Here is a 12,608-nt window from a genome sequence, read left to right as displayed (position 1 = left end):
CTTTTCTGAGAATTTGGCTCTATTTAGCACTCATTCCAAATGCATGAAAAATAAAGAATATGCAAATACAACTATCCCATGGGTTAGGAATATTTTTTCTGTTTTGTAATATTTTCACTTAACAGTGCATAAAAATCTCACTAATAATGCAGAGTGTTTTATTCACACTCAATATCCTTAGGCTAATAAAATATATTGTCCCATGTTTTTAAAGGAAGTTTGTCTGCTTTAACATAGATATTGAATTAAAGAGCCCTAAAAGGAGGCTGTTTCAAAGGGCAGACAATTACTCTTTCTGAGAATTGGTCCTCTTTTGCATGCCACAGATTTACTAGTCATATTAAGAAAAACTTGACCCTGGGTCTCTAAATGTTTTCAGAACGAGGGTTGCTGATTCCAATGTCTACGTTTATTAATCCTAGCTATGATTATTAGCCCCATATAAGGTAAGCATTTTCAGATTATGATTTTAATAACAGTAATTCTAGGTGAGGCTTTAGCTAAACTGTCCAACTGAAATCAGGGTTGTGATCCTTTCATAGCTGAGGTTAATACTGTAAATACCAGTTATGACCCTTGCTGAAGGACTGCTTCAGTAATTCACAGGAGTGAAATTACCTCAGTCTCTGGAAATGAAGATCCTCTAAAGGTTCTGGCTAGAAAGCATACAAAACAATAATCAGGAGTCAGTGCCACAGAATGGGATAATGTAATCTTCAGAGACTTGCTTAATTTTAGGAATATAAATATTTTTTTCTTTCTAAAAATTCAGATTAAAGGGAGAAATAAATTTTGTAATTTACACCTCTGACATTAAGCTGAAAAGCAGCACTGCAGACACCTGCTTCAGAATTGTCATTGTTTCCATGGTGCTACTTTCCATCACCTATTTTTAATAGTTTACACAACAAGATCAAGGGTGTCCCAGCTGTTACTGCCACTGTTGCTAAGCAACCTTTAAATCAGAGTTCAAGAAGACAAAGAATCATGCTTGAAAAATTTCTCAAGTGTCTGCTTTCCCCTTTCGTCTTCTGTCTACACTATTTTTCAGATGCCATGTTTTCTGTTCCTTTTTTTTTCCCCTTTCAAATTCTGTGTGAATCAATCATAGTCTCCAAAAAAAATAAGCCACCTTCTATCTACAACAGCCACTGTTTTATGCCAGACAGGAAGCTGGGGCATTAAATAGAGGGCTTAAAACCCTTACCTTTTTTATTTTTTTTTTCAATTAAATCCAAATATTTTTAGAGCTCTGCAACCTGCTGCTGCTGCTGTTGTGTAACATCTGTGCATGACTGCATCATGGACTGACACACCGATCAATGGAGAGAGATTCAAAGCTTGCAGGGAATTTCAATGCCCCCCCTGTGCCTTCTGGAATCTTAATGCTGTCACCTGCAAAAGCTTCAGAGGTCAAAAACACACAGCAAGAAGAAAAAGTAAGCATGGGTGAATCTGGAGAAGTCTGAGGCTGGATCTCTGTCCCGGAATGTCATTATTTTTCAAACTTTGTTGCTCAGCCATTAGCATCCCTCCCCCTCCATTACCAGTTGTGTGACAAACAAACAGCAGCATGTCTTATTAGTTAGATACATTAGCTGTGCTAATGTTAGAAGTAAAGCACTGCTGTGGAATGTATGGATCAAGGAAAATCCTGTATTTCATTTAAAATCTTTGTGTGGCTCAATAACCTTCCTCTTATTTAACCCATCCAAACTTTCATGTAGCCAAGTATTTTTTTTCTGTTATTTCCTAGATCCTCTCTTTTCTGCTCTTGCAATTCTAAATGCTTCATCCCATATCAGACCTTCTTGGTATCTTTCCCCTTGCACCTCTCACTACAAGCCACTAGCGCAGCATTTATTCTTTCTTACCTTCTCTTTCAAATTTATTCTACATGATTTCTTTTCTTTGCAAAAGACTGTCTTAATAAATTCTCTTTCAAATTCTGCAGATGTCATACTCTTTTTGTAACTGCACATCACCTGTTCACACTTCCAAAGCCACCATTCTCACAAACTATGTTGTTTCTGGAATTTTAAACTTCACACTAGTCCATAGCTTTCCAATCAGCTAAACTATTTGTTAATGTCATATAAACATTTCAAATAGTAGTTTTCAATAATTTATAACTTTGTTTTTCTGCTCAGTTTCCAGTTTGAAAAAAATTCCTTGCAAATTCAATATTTATAAAAGTTTGTTGGTCATAGAGGCTGAACTGTGGGCAGCTCCATCACTTTCCCTGCCACGCTGCTGCCTGAAAAGCAATACTCAACTTCAGAACCTGACTAGAAGGTAAAATACCTTTTTCTGTGTGTTTCTTCAGCCCCAAGTCTTACTGTTTCACCTCTTTATAGAGATTTCCTCATGAAGACTGCCAGTTGCGATGGCAGTACTTTATTTATTCTTGTTTATTTTCTTGCTTATATTCAGGAAACAGAAGCAGGGGGAGAAGTACCTTACAGAGATGTTGCTGATCTGCCAGATGATGCAACCTTTGGTCTCTCTCTTCTTGGCCAGACAAAGAAGCTGCCACAGGGAAATAAGTTACTCAATCTGTGAAAGCATTTGACCTTTATTTTCATTTCATCTATGTTGGTGTAAATTCGGAGGAACCTTATCACAGTTACAGAATGGCCAGAAATGTAAAATTGTTGTAAGTAGAAGAGTTGACACTCTAGATTTTTATCCAAAAAGTAACTCCATTGTCAGTGTTTAATGTGCTCTCTAAAGTTGGTACCACTATACTGAGTAAATTAATAGATTGTGCTCCAGATTTATTTCATTGATTTTTGTGAATCCTGCCAAGGAAAGATAGTCTCTTAAAACTCCTAGGTAGAAACTTACAGATGGCAGTATATCTGTCCTCACTAATACTCTGAAAATACTTAATGGTTTTGTCTGGATCCTAAACTCTAGATTTTGTTATCCCAAAATTATGAAGGAATATACTCCAGTTAAATGAATGCTGTTGCCATATTATTTCCTACATCAAGCCCAAAGCTGTGAATAGGAAATTTTCTGGCAGACTCATTTGGAAGTTGTGAAGTCTGCCTGTTTGAAAAAGAAATATGGGAGCTGAAGCTCCTTATTATTATTCTGGAAGGTGTTTTTAACACCTTTGCAGTTATATATCTTCTTCAGAGTGTCTGTGTTTAGCAGAATTTTTTTACAACCATTTAATGAACAAGCTTATATAAGAATGGCAGCAGAATGTTTGCTCAGGTCTGCACCCCTGGCATCTTGGAGGCTGAAGGCACACTAGCCCTGAAGACTGAGGAAGAAAGGTTAAGAGTGTGATTACTACCCGCTTGCTGCAAGAGTCTGTGCCTTGGCTTACCCTCCAGAGGCGAGCACAGTTTACAGCGTGCAGGTGGATGTCGGCATCCGAAGTGCTGCTCGGGCACCAGCAGCTGCCAGCCCTGCCAGAGCAGGAGCCTCTCCAGCAGCAGCACCGTGCAGCGGGCACAGAATTGCTCCTGAACAGCTCCCAAGAGCTGTTAGCATGGTTGTCTCAATAGTCAGCTGCATGGCAGTAATTCCTCAGCATTCAAATTATTGATCAGACCTCTCTGGGCTAAGCGCTGTGCAAGCACACAACGAGAGCAGGGTTGTTTTTTCATGGCTGTAGAGGTTCCACAAACACACACTCACATGAGCATTTCTCGCTCTGAGGGAACATTCCCTCACACTAACAAGAGGTCACAGGGAATATTGCTGCAAATATGTGTGCTTTGCTTTCCTGCTTCAAATCCTGTGTAAATTAGGATCCAAATCATGTAATGAGAGATTAAATTTACAGGGCAGCACAAGATAAACAAATGAATCAAGGGTGATTTAATCAAATACTGCACCATTTTACATGCTCAAAGCAGCTCAGCACAGCTATCACTCCTGGCATTTCAATTTCTGTCACTGTGTAAGACTAAATCAATATTAACAATGCTGGCATAATACAAATTATAATAGCTTAAAACTCATATTTTCCTGCCAGAATTAAAATTTGATCTCATGACTTGGATTGCAAAGGTTCTTCCTAGAGTCTGTTGCACTATGTGACAGACACAATACCCTTCAACTCCTTCTCTTTTCATGGTAATATCAACAAAAAGATAATGATTATGTTAGAATACAGGTGTATCTCAAAAGCACTTCAAAGATCAGGACAAACAATCTGAAGACTTCAGGCCTCTCATGGGTCAACTACTTATTAATATTAATAAGTCTGCAATTTCATTGATGGGCTTCTGCTTTTTTCATTTAGCAAGTCTTCTGTTATGAAACCATCAAAGAGTAATTTATAAGCATTTGTTCAACTCTTCATAAGTCACAAATCATCACCTTAAAGAACACTGTAAAAGATTTTTTTTTATTACTAGACAGTATTGCAATATAATTAGGCGAATCAAAAGATTTTTTAAAGCAGTCGTGAAGCACCTAAAAGATAGCTGCAAAAATAAGCGGAGAAACGTTAAAACAGTAAACAAAGAGACATTTGCTTGCTCTTTTCAAAGATATCATATTACATTCTTTATTCTAGTTCTGGAAGACAAGCCACTGATGACCAGGAACAATCGATTTTCCTTCACAGCTGTTTTCTAATTACTTCTGAACACTGAAAATTCCAGTGCTGTCACTCAGTTGTACAAGGAGTCCCTCCAATTGGTTCTTGTTACACCAAGTGTCCTGTTGGCCTGCTACCCACACGTGTATCAAAAGTCTGGGGTGCTCTCATTGTGGTGCTGCCTCTTAGCTGTGCTGAATGAGTCAGATATTTTACAGTGCAATAGACTGCAATGAAATGCACAAGCCATTAGCACAGATACACTTGCAGGACTTTTTCTTTCCTGCACTGTCTGGTTCAGTATTCCTAAATTGTAGGTGTGATTCATTAACTTCTGAGAGCTTCAGCTTGCTATACATTCATATGAATATACACACACAAACATACATACATGTGTGTATATAAAGTATGTGTATACTTTAGAGAGAGACAAATGCATATATAAGATATGTAATTTTACATGTGCATTAATATCCATATATGCTGTAATATATGCAAGGATTCACAAATCACATTAAGGACTAAGTGAATCTGATCACTTTCTGTTCTGAATACTTTTTAAGTAAAACATGCAAAAAATTGACAGGGAGAACCACACTTAAAGTTCAGAAAAAGAACCTTAGAGATGCTATGGACTTCTTCAGGTATTATATACAGTTACAAAAAAAAGGTTAACAAGGAGGGTTGTTTGGCTCTGCATTTTTCTTCCTTGTGTCTCTTTAATTCTGGCAATTCAGCAACGATTTTATGCTCAGAGATCTTTTACCCCTTTACTCCAGCAGAGAGTAATGCCATATTTCTGCAGTTTCATACGTTCTGTATCTTATTCCGTATGCCAATCCTGATATGCAAACAGTAAAATTATTTTATTTTGACCTATTTCCACATCCCTTAACTTATACAGAAATAGCTGTGAATTAGATAGAAATATAAAGACTCAGGTCTCATTTTATAGTAAACTATTCCTGAAATCTTGAAGGAGTAGATTCCAGCAGATCTTCAAAAACTCAGGCTGCACCAAGCTGATTTCCTACAGCTCAGGAATGCACTGGGGTGAGGGTTCAGGCACATAGTTTTAAAGCCCAGGAATCAGCTGGACTGAGATGAGAAAGGACCTGCCAAAGAAAAGTGATAAGATTCTTAGAGCTTTATTCTATTAATTCTATTGGGAAAAAAAGGAGTAAGTATATTTTTTGGCAGCTAATGAGCAATTATATTGCTCATGACCACAGTGCTAAGTGCTGTTTTGTGAAATTTTGGATATAAATACAATTACTGTATTAATTGTTGACCCATAACAGAGGAAAGGCTAAGCAGGCACGTTCTTACTTTCTTCTCCATAAAATAAGGAATACAACTTTTATCAGAAATGCTATGTTGTGCTAGATGCTGGGATATTTTTAATAACATGTGATTACTATTGTTAATAACATTGCAGAATCTTCCTCTTTCTCTAGGTTCTATGTAAGTTTAAGAGTGAGTTTGTGGTAATATGTTCAACTTCCTACAAAATACTGGATTTAATAGATTGGATTTAGAATTTATCTATAACTTTATGTTTTGTTTGACCATTTTTCCTTCAGCTTCCAGGAAAAAGCATACCTCCAAAAGCAGTTCCCAACATATGAAGTAACGCTCTATTGCAGTCCTTATTCCATAAGATATACTTTGACATTTGCAATTTCTTGTAGTCTGTCATCTATTCAGTACATGTCATCATAAGGCTCAAATAAATGCTGATCTTGTTTCTCCTCAACCATATGGTTCAAATAAAAGCATGCATTTCAGTCAAATGAAACATTTGTTCTTTTTAGTCCTTGTTGGATTTGAGGAAATGGTATATATTTTCACAAAAAATACTTTCTTTCAGAAGAAAACATTTTGGTTTCTATCCCTGTTGCCTACTTCCAATTGAATTTTATTTCTTTTTACCTCTCTTTTCTTGGAGACAAAAATAGACCAGAAAGTTCCAAGGATCCAAACATCTATTTGTTGCCTGAATCTGCCGTGTTTAATGACCAGGGCTCTGGAAGATCTGATGCCTCTCTCCTTTGGCTGTACCCAGCAGCTGCTCTGAGTTTGACGGAATCAGTGAGCTAAAAGTGAAGGTGGAACTGGAGTCTATTTGAGTTTGGAGGCAAATTAATTTGAATGCTATTGCAAACTTCTACAGGAGAACTAGAAGAATTTCAATCCAACATTCCAGATTAATGTTGTAGTAGGAGCTTTGAACAAGACCTTTAAAAACAGTTTCTAGATTGGCGCATGGATTAAACTAAAGCCTTAAATGAAAGGAGTTCAGAATACAATTATTGAATTTCAATTTCTAATGAGTAGAAAAATGGCAAATCTAGTCAAATCAAAGTGACTATTTGTTATTGTCCACAATATTCTATAGATAAGATTGAAGTTGTAACTTTGTTCTGTGTCACAATCACAATCTCTACTTCAATCCTTTTCCCTTTATGCTCATTCTGAGTCCTATAGTGTGTCACTTACATAATATAAATATTTCAATCATTTCACTATGATTATTTTTAAAGCCATTGCTGAAATAGAAACGAGTATCTCCCAGCACTGTGTATTCCTATAAGGCTCCTCTAATCAGGATGATCGCTTAATTAGCATGTTTGTTTCCACTAGGGTATAACAATTAAGAGCTATAACCACACTGCTGTACATTCCTATTAATGTTTTTCTACATTTAAAGTAAGATCACACATTTCAGCAGGTGTAACTCTTAATGGTAACAGAAGATTTTCCAAAGGATATTGAGTTATTTTGCCATCTGTTTCTGATGCTGGTATTCTTAAATTACTAGAAACTAGACATTAGGTGGGGGGTTTTTTAGAGCTTCCAGAATATTAACTTTTTTTAATAGTTTTCACAGATACATTCAAGCTAATATTTTAATAAAAATACAGCTGTCCTGACTAATGATTCCTCAGAAGTGCTATTTTCACAGGTCTGACATCCCAAGTTATTTTTTGTGCATATTGTGCTAGGAAGTTGCAGTAGAAATATGTTTTCTGAAAAATTAGTATGTTGCATCCTTTGCTTCTCTCTACTCTGAAAATAAAGCTCAAAGCTTCTTCTGCCTTTTCTATTTTTAATGCTGTTTGATTGTGTTCATTTTAACCTTGCTAAAAAAAAGAGACAAATAATGCAAAGTTTACATTTATTTCCAATGAACACTGAGCAGAGCAGAGTTATCTAAATTGTTATGCTGTCTTCACTACTCTTTAAATGTATTGTGTCACATTCTTATATCTCATTTTAAATCTGTTTCATACTGTGAGACTTGGTTCTCTTCTAGAAGGACAAATTTCAAAAAAGGAGGTTTTAAACACTCTGAAGTGTTTAATACATAAAGTATTCACAAAAGTGTCCATTAACAATGTCTAATTATTCTGAAATTTGCATTAACAAAATATATTTAAAAATTGCTTTTAAATATGAGTGTACATTTTTCCAGTGTAGTGCTATAAAGAATATCCATGATTTTCAACTAGATTTCTGCTAATTGCTCTGTTATACACCTAATTAATTAATTTAAAATTATTATTTTAATTAGAAGACACTATTAAAAGCACAATGTTGCAAGCCTCAAGTACAATTTCTGAAATATCTGGGTGTCTTATGTGTCTCCCATTTTAGGTCTGGGTCTTGGGCAATCATAGTATGTCTTATAGTCTTATTTTTTAGCAATTTCAGCATAACAACTGCTAGAAGGCTTTCCAAACCATTCTCTTCAATAATAACAGCTTAGTTAGTGGGCAGTTCTGACCACTCTTCTATTTTTGTAATGGGTGTGATGCTGAGTTAAAGTCAGTAGCAATTTTCATAAATTCTCAACTCCGGGAGTTGATATTTCAAAAAGAAACACAAAATAAAGAATTGTGTTGTATAATTGATTCTGTTTCTCTTTCCATAGTACCTTTTAACTGAAGGAGATTTATAAAAATAAAATTCCCTTTTTCATTCAATTTCCCAATAGCTTTTGATTTATTTCACTCTTTTTGTGAAGTACACATATTGTGCTGAGGACTACATAGTCATCTTTCTGTAAAACCTTTCACTGTAAAACTGTTTTTGCTTGCTGTTTTGTCAAACTAAAAGTATTAATTTTGGACCAGAAGAAGTTTTCCCTTAAACTTGGATTACATTGATTTCTTGCGGATATAAATGGAAGGAATGTTATTTCTCAGAACAAACTGGAGTGAATGATTTTTGGGGGTTTTTGGGATGGGTTGGGTGCTTCTGGGTTTTTGGTTTTGTCTTAGTTTCTTTTGTGCAAGAATTTCACTAAGATATTCTGGTATAAGACAGAGAAGCAAAGACTTACTATTCGGTTAGTGGGGAAGCTAAAACCAAGTATTCTGCATCAGATCTGACTCTGTCCAAACAGAGAGGGATTTTCTTTCCAAAATATTCACATGTGAATGCTCACTAGGGCCTTGACACAAGTAGATGGCCTTACTCCAGGAGGTTTCATTTTTCATTAGGAGTTCAGTCTCAGAGCTGCAAGACCTGGATAAGACTTTACCTACAGATAAAGCTCAGACAGACAATCTTCTGTGTACTTCCCAATCCCTGACTCCATACAGAAAATATTTTGTGACTCAATGAAGAAATTAGTATGTATCAAAAATATTTCACCTTTACACATTTAATCTAAATAGACTGGTAGTTCAGGGCAATAGTGATTTGAATTTGTATTAATTTCCAAATTAAGAATCCTAAACATAGGCATCTTTTGGTAAGGATACACATGCAGTAAGTGGTTGACCTTCAGTTAATAGAATTAGCAGCAATCTAGGGCTCAGCTCAGTTGCTTAGGCATTGTCATCTAGTGCCAATGGAAGCAGTCTCCCTTTCCCAATAAGCATCCAAATCCCACAACCACAGAGCTATGAAACTTTCTTAAATCCTGTGTTATCACTCTTGTCCCCATATCAAATGTTGTTGTCAATTGAATGGTGCCTCTGATGTTTTTGTGTGTCAGAACACAAAGTGATTCAGGTCAGCCTAAAGCAGACACCAAACAGTAGCCTTTTTAAGCTCAGGCTTGCCCTAGCTCTTGGATTCTACTTCTCCAGGATATATTGTCATGCAAATAATTCCATTTTAAACAACAGGCATAGAATCCTTTATAATTATGCCTCATTCAATTGCAGCTTGTCATGTCAAACACAGGCCAAAAAATGAAGGATAAGACAGCAAATGGGAAAGAGCCAGCATATATTTTCTAGGAAGAATGGATTCAGCAGCATGCAAAGTGGAAAAAAAGGCATAAAACACCATCATTGAAGACAAATAATTTGTTGTAGGCTTATAGTGATAATTTTTTGTTCTGCAAATTTTTGAGAATGGTTTTCAAATGCAATTTTTAATTAAAATAACACAGGAAGATCTGTTAATTCTGATGGTTTCAAGGTGTGTCCTATTCTGATGTTCTCCAAAATCATATAATTCACAGTCATTGAAAAAGCTCAAACCAAATCCACGCAGATAAGGCATACTGGAACACAGAATAGTTTCTACAATGCAATGATATGTAGGAAAGACACACAAGTGACTCCTATTCATAAATTAAATCTGAGTTCTATAGCTTCAGTTTCCTACAAGTCTAATTCATCTCATCGCAAAATTTTTGAGATGAGAGACTCAATATGAGCAGAAATAATATAAGGAATGTAAGATTATGTCTCCCACTAAAGACTGAAACTGGAAGACTGATACAAAGATTCAGTGTGGACATATTGAATTGAATCTGAATTGTTGTGCCCTGGCAGCCAGGAGGGCCAAGTGTGTCCTGGGGGGCATCAGGCACAGCATCGCCAGCCAGGCAAGGGAGGGGATTGTCCTGCTCTGCTCTGAGCTGGGGCAGGCTCACCTCAAGTGAGCTAGGGGCAATTTTGGACACCACAATATAAAAAAAAATTTAAACTATTAAAGAGTGTGCAAAGGAGGCCTAAGAAAATGGTGAAGGGCCTTGAGAGGAAACTGTATGAGGAGTAGCTGAGGTCACTTGATTTGTTCAGCTCGGAGAAGAGACTTAGGGGAAACCTTATGGCAGTCTACAGCTTCCTTGTTGGGGAAAAAGATGGGGCAGACATTGATCTCTTCACTCTTGTGACCAGTGATGGGATTCAAGGCAACAGCACGAAGCTGAGTCAGAGGAGGTTTAGGTTGGATATTAGGAAAAGGTTCTTCATGGAGAAGGTGGTTGGGCACTGGAACAGGGTCCCCAGGGAAGTGCTCAGGCTGCTAGCCTGTGAGAGTTCAAGGAGTGTTTGGACAATGCTCTTGGGCACATGGTGTGACTGTTGGATGTCCTGTGCAGGGCCAGGACTTGGACTCAATGATCCTGATGGGTTCCTTTCTACTCAGCATACTTTGTAACTCTATGATAATGTCTCCAAAACGGGGACAGATTTCTGTATTTTTACTAGCAAACACATGAATTAGGACTACCTATCTGATTGACAAAAATTGCTATGCTAAGGCAAATGATGCTGTTTTTTGAGGAGTAATTTCTAGTGAGCTATTGTATGAAGTCACAGTCAATATTTCAACATGAATTTGTAAGCTGAAATTAAATATTCACAGGATAGAGAATGATCCATCTGTGCAATTGCTACTTCTTAGAAAGGAAATTTTGGGAATTTTCTCAAGGAGTTTTAAAGCAATTAATAATAGTATAAAAATGCAGGTTTTTCCTACTTTTTCAACAGAAATTAATAAAAACCTGATATTTTCACCTTCTTATTATACCACAACCTCCAGCAAGTATTCATCTACTCAATTAATTCTGTTGAGAATTCACATGTCAATGTCTTCAAATATCTTTAAAACTCCTTGTTGATTTTAAGTTTGTCACCATCAACCCCAGCATTTACACAAGTAACAAAATTTTACCTTAAAGATTATTTGGCTTTTGGTATCTGGCTTTTTAGGTAACTTTGGTTTCTACTACTTCAATAAAGAACAACATTAATATCTGCCCAGACATAGAAAATAGATGGAACTGATCCAAGTTATCCACAGTTAAGACAATTCCTACTTAGAATAACTATGATTCCAACAACAGCTATTAAATATTTTGCTTGTTTCTTATTTGAGTGGCTGGTTTCAGCTTCTAGGTACTGACTCTGGATATAAGAAAAGCAAATGCCTTCATCTGTTAAGGAACCTGATAATCACTAATATTTTTTTCCCACTGAAATAGAACTACACTGTAATCAGCTGATATCTCCATCTTCTTCTTACAAGCACTGAAGCCTGCTTTGCAAAAGCATGAAGAATTTCACCATTTACCAGGGAGGGTTTTGTGGCACTTAGCTGAATTCTCTGCAAATAGTTCAATTTTGCAGCATTGTTTCAATAAGTGGGAACACAGGAATTGTGAATGGCATTCCAATATTAAAACTTCTCTAAATCTTACAAGAAAAATTTCAGTGTCTTGCTTCTGTCCTTCCCATTAGTCTTTTTGCCACAGCATCTCACTGACAAGAGACATTAAGTTGTTTGTCCACTATGGCTCTTATTTCCTCTCTGGAATCTTGATTTTTACTAGACAGCTCTGTCTTCTGTATAAATTTCCTGCACCACTTACTGCAAGACATTTGACTTCTTATTTCATTCTGTTGAATCTGGCTGTGCATAAATGGTCCCATTTTACTCAGAAATCATTCATCAACTCTATTTCTGCATCTTCATCTTTATTACTAATTGCTCCAATCTGTTCAACATCCATCAGTTTTATCCATGATTTCTGGTTTTTTTCTAAACCATTTCTAGGTATGCTACATAAGGGTTGTATGTTAAATAACCTAATATTAGTGGAGTTCCGGTGGAAAACGTAGTGCTTGTTCCCCACTGACACATACTCTTTTGAGATCCATCCATTGGATTTTCCAATGTGATCTGTTGATATTGTGTAGTGCTAATCAGAGGTCTAGGTCACATTGTGTCCTATGCCTATCATGGTCAAAATATAAAATATCTGTGCTTTTACTTTCTCGAGACAAATTTTTTATTC

General features: G+C 36.3%; 1 long non-coding RNA gene across 1 annotated transcript; it reads left to right on the top strand.

The window, feature by feature from the left end:
- Nucleotides 1-1,272: 1,272 nt before the first annotated feature.
- On the top strand, nucleotides 1,273-3,825 carry LOC135298117 (uncharacterized). Its single transcript, XR_010360096.1, has 3 exons — nucleotides 1,273-1,439; nucleotides 2,151-2,295; nucleotides 2,434-3,825. It is a non-coding gene; the product is annotated as an uncharacterized LOC135298117 (long non-coding RNA).
- The last annotated feature ends 8,783 nt before the right edge of the window (nucleotides 3,826-12,608 follow it).

The sequence above is a fragment of the Passer domesticus genome, chromosome 3 (assembly GCF_036417665.1).
Source record: "Passer domesticus isolate bPasDom1 chromosome 3, bPasDom1.hap1, whole genome shotgun sequence".
Lineage (NCBI taxonomy): Eukaryota > Metazoa > Chordata > Aves > Passeriformes > Passeridae > Passer > Passer domesticus.
The sequence above is the reverse complement of the archived record's forward strand: the minus strand, read 5'-3'. Positions and strand labels throughout refer to the sequence as shown.